A 10124-nucleotide genomic window follows, 5' to 3' on the forward strand; every position below is an offset into this window, starting at 1 on the left:
AAATAAAACCTAAAAGGAAAAAATTACGAAAGTGTTGGCATAAAATCGAAAAACCTTAACAAGTTCTTCTTTTATATTTATTATTTTGCATTCCGTTTCCTATTGTTACATAACACTATGCGAACAGCCTCTTACAAAAAACTACGACTGCTCTCACAGCACTCCGTCATCAGACCACAAGTGGTCCATCGGGACCATCCGACCGCCGTGTCATCCTCAGTTGAGGATGTGGATAGGAGGGGCGTGTGGTCAGCACACCGCTCTCCCGGTCGTTACGATGGTTTTCTTTGACCAGAGCCGCTACTATTCGTCGAGTAGCTCCTCAATTAGTATCACGAGGCTGTGTGAACCCCCGAAAAACGGCAACAGCACATGGCGGCCCAGATGGTCACTCATCCAAGTGCCGTCCACGCCTGACAGCGCTTAACTTCGGTGATCTGACGGGAACCGGTGTATCCACTGGGGCAAGGCCGTTGCCCGCTCTCACAGCCCTTGCCGTAACTTAAACCAGGCCTCAGTTCAAGGTGGGTTTCTAACCCCTTTTAAACTAAAAAGTCGATAACCAAAACTTAAAATCAAATGTATTAAAACAGTAAGGTACATCTCAGGCTACTCAAGCACCACCAAATGAGCGTAATTGTTGCTGTATTACTTCTAGAAAATACTTAAGAACCGCCGCTCAGAGAAGTGGACGACGGTGAGAACAAACATCCGTTGTTTCTCAGCACTATACGAGGTCAACTAAATAACGTCCATAACAAACAACATGGACAAGCACAAAACATATTCATACGAACCTCAAGGCCCTCGCATCTTTAAAAGCACTCAAAATGCACAACAAAAATTTTCAGACCACATGTCAGAGACAAGTCATCCAAAAAATGGTTCAAATGGCTCTTAGCACTATGGGACTTAACATCTGAGGTCATCAGTCACCTAGAACTTAGAACTAATTAAACCTAACTAACCTAAGGACATCACACACATCGATGCCCGAGGCAGGATTCGAACCTGCGACCGTAGCGGTCGTGCGGTTCCAGACTGAAGCGCCTTGAACTGCTCGGCCACACCGGCCGGCCAAGTCGTCCAGAAATTACAACAGGAACACATGAAACGCTTACAAGGAAACACGACGGTGACGCCATTAAACACGCCGACGTAAGTACAAGCAGGAACAACGAGATGAATACACTAAGCAGATAGATATAATGCTGTGTCAGACAGCTAGCAAAACAACATGTTCATAGATCACGTCACTAAGTGGGTATCTAACGAAGAGTGGCACCTGTTGGCTCATGTTATTAATTGATACTGCGCACAGACCACATCCTCTCGGAAACGTACCAACTATTTCCTCATCGGTAAACACGACTCGTGTCCTCGATGAGACACAGAATCAGATTTCATACAGCAGCTAAACCTAAACCGTCTTCACACGACATAACACAACACCAGAGACAGCCAAATTATACATTATTATCTCTCATGTTGTTAAACTAGTAAACACATGCTACACATATGTGCCTCATTATTAACCGCAGTTCACAGTGGAACCACTCCCAGCAGGGCTGTCACCGATTCCCGAACACGCTTCCGTGGTAAAGGAGGAACACATACGAATATGCCATTGCCATTTACTACACACCGGCTCTGACTACAGCTTCGCGGGAACCGACAGCAGAACGAAATCTAACGGTTGGACTAACAATGCATATGTGATGCATGTACAGTATACCTAATCGCTACTCGCACGTCACAGTGGAACCTTTACCCCTGTCTTTTACTATCCCTAGAGAAGTATCCCGACAATTGCTTATGGGTTTCCAGTCGCCAGCAACAACACTAATCTGGTGCTGATAGAACCTAACCGGGGCTGATCAGTACTTGCACATTTCAAAGAAAGTTTACAGATGATGTGACAGCGGATAGAGCAACTCAAAATACTTCCACTTTCTGCCGCATACTGTGCCGCCAATGGACAGCTTCCTCAAATAAGCAAAATCTTAAGGCAGAGGGCATAAACAGACAACAAAAGGACAAGCGAAAGCTTCATACACCGTGAGAACTGAACAAACACTTATCTGACCGTAGCTAGTAAGCAGAATACTAAACGGTACAGAAGTCCACTACATTGCCGATAATGTCGTGGTATCATGCCTATTCACGTGAACAGCTAAATATATCACTACTGCTTTGGCAACACAATGAGGAAAACTTGATCGCGACCGCATAAAGTCGGCCATGACTACCAGTTAGTTTCGTAGTGAATCACGTTCCGCGGAACATCTCCCCGCAGGCCCTGAGGTCGCGAAAACAGCCGCCAGCGAGCGTCAGACTGCGCGCAAGGCGGGGCAGTTACAGCTGTGTTAACAAACAGTGTTTCTATAGACCTGATTGTATTAGCCTCTCTGAGAGAGGTGTATTAGCAGAGTTAGAATGAGAAGGGAGAAGGATCTTACTTTGTATACTGACTCCAAATTATAAAGAGGGAATCGACTTAAAAAGTCCAAACCAAAAATTTATACTAAAATAGAAAAAATACATGAGGACATAATCGTCAAATGTAGAGTTCGTTTTTATGATCACATACGAATTAACAATTAGTCAAAATCGATGCAACGCGTATTTCATTGACTCGAAATAGAAACTAAAATACCGTGTTTCAACGACGTCAAAACAAATCTAGAGGATATGGGCTACAACCATAAGACACACAAAACCGAAACATCTTCAGAACAGATATGGTGACATTTGAGACTTTCTGAAACGAGAAAGGGAAAACTGGTGGTAAAGCTCAGCTAAACATCTTGAACTGATGAAAGGTATCTGGCTAAAATGGAAAACTATATAAACTACGTAAAAAACATAGTTTCGCTTTTTTGCGGACAGAGCTCAGAAGTTCATTTGAGGTGTAACGTGGGCTATGACATCACACTGCCACCACCCTTCGCCACAACTCTGCCCAACGCCGCCATGGACGTGTCACACCATGGGAAGGACATCACACCTCCCCTTACCCATATTTCATCACTTTGTGGCGTTCCCATCTGCTTTTATTTCTTCGGTTGTTGATTGTCCTCGGTGTCGATGAACTGCGTTGCTACACTGACTGAAAAAATGGGGTTATAGATTAGATTAGATTAGTACTTGTTCCATAGATCATGAATACGACACTTCGTAATGATGTGGAACGTGTCTATACAAGATATTATATTACACAAAATATTACATGACACCATTTTTTTTTTTTTTTTGAGGTTGTGAAATTACTCACTTTCTATATCCAAAAATTCATCTAATGAGTAGAAGGAGTTGCCATTAAGAAATTCTTTTATGATCGAAAATTCTGAAGAAAATTTACTTAATAAAGGTTTTAGAGAAGCCAGAGAACAACTAGTCGAAGAACTTAAACAATGGAAAGAATAATTTCCTTTCAAATGCTATATGGCTATCTGTCAGGCTTTTGATGCTATTAGGTAAGTGACGAAAGACTTTTGTGGCAGCATAATTTACCCCCTTTTAAGCCAAAGTTAGATTTAACCTTGAATAGGGAAGATCATCCTTTCTGCTAGTGTTGTAGCCATGTACACTGCTATTACTTTTGAATTCGTTCGAATTGTTAATAACAGATTTCATAAGAGAATATATATATTGTGAGGCTACAGTGAAGATTTCGAGCTCTTTAATAAGTGTCTGCAGGATGATCTTGGATGAGCTCCAGCAATTATTCTGATTACACGCTTTTGTGCAATGAACACTCTTTTGTACAATAATTAGTTACCCCAGAATATGATGCCATATGAAAGCAGAGAATGAAAATAGGCGTGGTAAGCTAATTTACTGAGATGTATATCGCCAAAATTTGCAATGACCCTAATAGCATAAGTAGCTGAATTCAACGTTTCAGCAGATCCTCAGTGTTTTTTTCCAGTTCAACCCCTCATCAATGCATACACCTAGAAATTTTGAATATTCTACCTTAGCTACCGATTTCTGATCGAAGTATATGTTTATTAATGGGGTCATTCCATTTACTGTGTGGAACTGTATATACTGTGTTTTGTCAAAGTTTAATGAGAGCCCATTTGCAGAGAACCACTTAATGAGGTCGAGCGGTTCTAGGCGCGGTCGCAGGTTCGAATCCTGCCTCGGGCCTGGATGTGTGTGATGTCCTTAGGTTAGTTAGGTTTAAGTAGTTCTAAGTTCTAGGGGACTGATGACCTCAGATGTTAAGTCCCATAGTGCTCAGAGCCATTTGAACCATTTGAACCACTTAATGATTGTCTGAAAAACATCATTTACAATGTCACCAGTTAATTCTTGTCTGTCGGGTGTGATAGCTATACTTGTATCATCGTCAAAAAGTACCAGCTTTGCATCTTCATGAATATAGAATGGCAAGTCATTAATATATATTAAGAACGGCAGAGGACCCAAGACCAAACGTTGCGGCACCCCATTCTTGATTGTTCCCCAGTTTGAGAAATCACCAGTTTTTCGCGTATTATGTGAACTGTTTATTTCAACTTTCTGCACTCTTCCAGTTAGGTATGATTTAAACCATTTGAGCACTGTCCCATTCATACCACAATACGTGAGCTTATCTAGAAGTATTCCATGATTTTCACAATCAAAAGCCTTTGATAGATCAAAAAAATCCCAATGGTCGACTTCCGGTTACTCAGAGCACTTAATATTTCATTAGTGAAAGTATATATAGCATTTTCCGTTGAAAAACCCTTCTGGAAATCAAACTGACGTTTTGTTAAAACTTTATTTTTACAAAGGTGTGAAGCTACTCTACAATACATTACTTTTTCAAGAATTTTGGATAAGGCAGTCAGAAGAGAGATTTGGCGGTAGTTGTTGACATCAGACGTATCCCTTTTTTATGCAGTGGTATAACAATGGCATACTTCAGTCTATCTGGGAAAATATCCTGCTTCAGAGAGCTATTACATTTGTCGCTAAGAATCCCACTTATTTCTTGGGAACAAGCTGTTATTATCCTGCTGGAAATGCCATCAATCCCATGTGAGCTTTTATTCTTGAGAGAGTTTATTATCTTCCTAATTTCAGATGGAGAGGTGGGTGGAATTTCAATTGTATCAAATGGTGTGGGTAAGGCCTCTTCCATTAACTGCCTTGCTTCTTCTAATGAACATTTAGACCCTATTTTCTCTACAACAATTAAAAAATGATTGTTCAATATGTTTTAGACTTCTGGCTTGTTGTTTATCAAGTTTCCATTCGCTTTGATGGTGATGCCATCAGCCTGTACTCTTGATTGTCCTGTCTCCCTTGTAATAATATTCCAAATTGTTTTGATTTTGTTATCAGAGGTATTAATCTCAGACATTATGCACATGCTTCTGGACTTTTTAATAACCTTTCTTAATGTAGCACAGTAGTTTTTATAATATTTGGCTGTTTCTGGGTCATTGCTCTTTCTTGTTGTTAGATACAGTTCCCTTTTGTGGTTACAAGATATTTTTATTCCTTTAGTAGGCTAAGGTTTTTTGCATAGTTTCTTATAATTATATTTAACTACTTTCTTGGAGAAACAGTTTTCAAATTCTCTTACAAGTGTATCATGAAATAAGTTATATTTTAAATTAGCATCAGGCTCCTTGTACACCTCATCCCAGTGTAACTACTGAAGATTTTCTCTGAAGTTTCTAATTGTTGAGTCATTAATTGAATGCACAACTTTGGAGGTCATTCTTCCTATTACACTCTTTCAATGAATCAACATTGAAGTCCCCACAAATAATAAGTTGCTTTCCCCTATCTGACGGATAGCACAACAAGGCATCCAAGTTTTCCAGGAATAAGTGAAAGTTTTCTGAAGGGGACCTATATACTGTTAAAATTATGAAAGAGCCCTCCTTCAGTTTAAGTTGACAGGCACATGCTACTATATGTTGATCTAGACACAACTTTTTTGTATCTAAGCTTTCTACACAGTGATAACTTTTGACATATGTGGCAACTCCTCCTCCCACCTTATTCTCTCTACTCATATATGCAGCTAGTTTATAACCACAGATATTTACCTTTTCCATATCAGACACAATGTGATGCTCAGACAGGCATAGTATATCTATTACATTATTAGATTCAATGTCATCTAAACAAACCAGGAGCTCATCTACTTTATTCCTCAATCCTGGAATATTTTGGTGGAAAATGGTAACATAATTTTTTACTTTACTTTTCTGAGAATCTACTTTTTTCTTTAATCCACCAATATTTTGGTTAAATATGGTAACATTATTATTTACTTTCCTGTTGTGAGAATTTTGTGAGTTTTGGACCTCTTTAGCACCTGTCTGCCTGAACTTCTCATTGGACACTGATATTATCCTAAAAAAGAGGTTTATCGATGAGTACTAGTGTCCCCCCTTATAGATTTCGCTAACAACCCTGCCAGTTTACCCTTCCATTTCCTATTGAGATGTAGGCCATGCCTTGTGAAATCCCCCCTATCAATAGCCTCGACAGGAACCAATCCAATGTCCGACAGAGTGGCCGCCCTATGCAACTGGTCCAACTTCATATTTACCCTCCTGACAGTGCGGTTCAACTGGGGCTGATCATGCTGCACGAAAGCAGGCACCAGCCCAACACTGGTGTAGATTGTTGCTGAGGCTATTTTCACCAGGTCACACTCAATGCTGTAGCCCCGGTCCGTATCAATACTGTTTCCCACTCCACCCACTACCATCACATGATCCTGCTTTGTGAATCCCTTGCACAAGGAACCTATATCCTCTACCACTTGGCTAAGACTTGCACTTGGCTTGAAAAAGTTTTGTGAGCTGGTACTTGTCACCTAATTTTTCCTGCAAAATCTGGCCCACACCTCTTCCATGGCTGCTACCCAGCAACAGAACTTTCCTCTTACTTTCGACTTTTTTTGAAACAGTTGGTTTCCTAGTGAAATTCTGTTGCATCTTAACTACATCTACTTCTACTGGAGCCTCTTCATTACTTAACTGTGGTAGCAAGGAAAATTTATTGGTTGTGCAAATTGGGAAACTGTCAGACACTGTCCTCTTTCTGTGGCCCCTGTTCCCAGCTACCACTTCCCACCGCTGTTCATCCTCCTCCCCCCTTAGCCTCTTCAGTTCCTCCCCCGCTCTGTCCAAATCAGCCTGAAGGGCTCTCATTTTCTCCTCCTGTTCAGCTATAATCCTATCTCTTGAGCAAATCCTGCAAGAGAATGGAAGAGTCTAGTTTGCTTCCCCAATTCCCACGCCGGTACAATTTCCCCAATTAAACCACTTGTCACAACAGCTGCACAAAACCCCTGAACTAACTTTCCTATTGGAGTTCACACACTTAGTATCCATGGTAGTTTGGAAATTAGTTAAAGAAATTTACTAAGTGATAACGATAATATATTAACACAGATGCAAAACGACACTAAATATGTTTTGAAAACTAATATGTAAGTAAGCTATTACCAAATGCACTTAAATTTGTGGTATAACACCAAATATGCACGATCAAAAATTAGGCCCAAACAGCCGAATGTAACCAAAACGAACTTTTGGCGATAAGTGGAAGAATACGTAAATAAAAGAAAAACCTATAATGGCAAGCTTGAAGAGCACACTAATGAATGTATTTAATTAGTTAATCTGTACCAAATGCTCTTAAGATTGCGGTATAACGCTAAGTAAGCACACTCGGAAATTAAGGCAAAGCCGCGAAATATAAACAAAACTAAATTTTCGCGATTACTGTAACAATACGCAAATAAAAGAAAAACCTTTAATAGTGAGCTTGAAAGGCACCCTAATGAACGTATTTAATAAGTTAAACTACAGCAAATGCTCTTCCAGTTGCGGTATAACGCTAAATATGCACAGTCGAAAAATTAGGCCTAAGCAGCAGTAAGTAAACAAACGAACTTTTCGCGATTACTAGAACACTACGCAAATAAGAGAAAATTTTTTAATAGTGAGCTTGAAGAGTACACTAAAGAACGTATTTAATTAGTTAAAAGTGTTCAACTACAATTCATTACAACCTAAATAACTTATCATTCACGTGAGCTCAGTCTCTGTACGTGCGGACTTGTGCAGGGCTACTGTAAATAATGTAGCCGACAGATGCACAGTTGCGTTTCACTGTTTTTTACTTTCCACAACCCCCCACATACACATTTATACGGCCAGCGCACTGTTGTTTAACTTTCCATAAGCCTCATTAATAGTTTGCATGCTAATCTCCACATGCTGCTACAACAGTTTACTATTAAACATCTACAAGCAGTAAAAACCTAACCGGAGAGTCCACAGTTCTTGAAGAATAAAAAGGTACGTATGGAGCAGATACTGTCAGTGTTTTAACAGACGGCCTAATTGTTTAACACTTATTACACTGTTAAGTTGAAGCATTGTTATTGTTCCAACCAGTACAGGTTACTTGTCTAAAACTCGGCCGTGGACTGACTGCCCCGTGACCAAAAATCGGTCCTTTATACATCCTCACAATAATAGGGACCGAAACTACACATTGTTCGAAGTTAAATTTATGGAAATTACAATTAAAACTTAACTCATTATATTAACTGAATAGATCGAAAAATTCGTTCCTTTTAACAGTTTCTTCTGTGACAAAGTTTAGACCGAATTATTTGTTGAAATCATGAAATTAACATATATGGTTATGTAAACAATACTTTTGACAAAACTGTTAATTAATTTGTAATTAATGAAGGGCTGGTTTGCTAACATGTTTTCGAAAAGGCCAAATAGATCCTTGCGGAATGGTACTGCTTCATCTCCCAAATGTTTATAATTAGTACAGAATTTATATTTGTTTATAAGTCAACAATAGAGTTTATGTTACGAAACAATTACTGATTTCATCCTATAACAAAAGATACTAACTAGGAATAGTCAAAATAAATTAGAAAATCAATTTTATATGTGAAACTAAGCTTAAAATTAGATCTGGTGTTATACTCTTTAAAACCAAGGGCCAGTCTTTCTCTTTTATGAAAATGCAGATTATATTCACATATGTTAATGGTGATTAGTTAAATATGGAAAAATGAATTTAAAGAGGCAGATTGCAAAACAAGAGGTGAACTAAAAATATCTTAGCTTGCTTCATCACATCACCCCCTCATTGGATTGATCAGATAGATATTGCTAATAGCTAAAAGGGCAATTCAATGACCATAAGTGATGCCAGAAATTGGGTTTAAAATCTACACCCAAAAAATGTTACATAAAAAATCTTATCAAAAAGTACAGTAGATATATTTTTTCAAATTTATACTTTTGTGAATTGACCTTACAAAAAGCTCCATACAAAATAATCACATACAGATAACAAAATATCTACAAATTATACTTTTATCAAAATTTAGCCTTCTTCGTCATCAGTGATGCCCTTTTTTGTTGAGTGAAGATTACATTTTAAAATGCATACCTCTTTGTTCAAGTCCTGTCTTGCTATACAAAATACATCCTCATGGGTTGAAAAAAAATTATGCTGCACATTTCAGTAGATTAGATTAGATTAGATTAGATTAATACTAGTTCCATGCATCATGAATACGATATTTCGTAATGATGTGGAACGACTCGAATTTTCCAATACATGACATAATTAGGTTAATTTAACAACATACTTAAGTTAATATAACAACTTTATTTTTTGTGTTTTTTTGTTTTTCTTTATTTTTTATTTTATTTTATTTTATTTTTATTTTTTTTATTTTATTTTTTTAATATTTTTGTTTTTTTTCTTTTTTTCTTAATTTATATCTAAAAATTCCTCTATGGAGTAGAAGGAGTTGTCATTCAGAAATTCTTTTAATTTCTTCTTAAATACTTGTTGGTTATCTGTCAGACTTTTGATACTATTTGGTAAGTGACCAAAGACTTTAGTGCCAGGATAATTCACCCCTTTCTGTGCCAAAGTTAGATTTAATCTTGAATAGTGAAGATCGTCCTTTCTCCTAGTATTGTAGTTATGCACACTGCTATTACTTTTGAATTGGGTTTGGTTGTTAATAACAAATTTCATAAGAGAGTATATATACTGAGAAGCTACTGTGAATATCCCTAGATCCTTAAATAAATGTCTGCAGGATGATCTTG

General features: G+C 38.1%; 1 pseudogene; it reads right to left on the reverse strand.

Moving 5' to 3' along the window:
• Positions 1-360: 360 nt before the first annotated feature.
• On the reverse strand, positions 361-478 carry LOC126428485 (5S ribosomal RNA; annotated as a pseudogene).
• Between the last annotated feature and the right edge of the window lie 9646 nt (positions 479-10124).

The sequence above is a fragment of the Schistocerca serialis genome, chromosome 1 (genome assembly GCF_023864345.2).
Source record: "Schistocerca serialis cubense isolate TAMUIC-IGC-003099 chromosome 1, iqSchSeri2.2, whole genome shotgun sequence".
In the NCBI taxonomy this organism is placed as follows: domain Eukaryota; kingdom Metazoa; phylum Arthropoda; class Insecta; order Orthoptera; family Acrididae; genus Schistocerca; species Schistocerca serialis.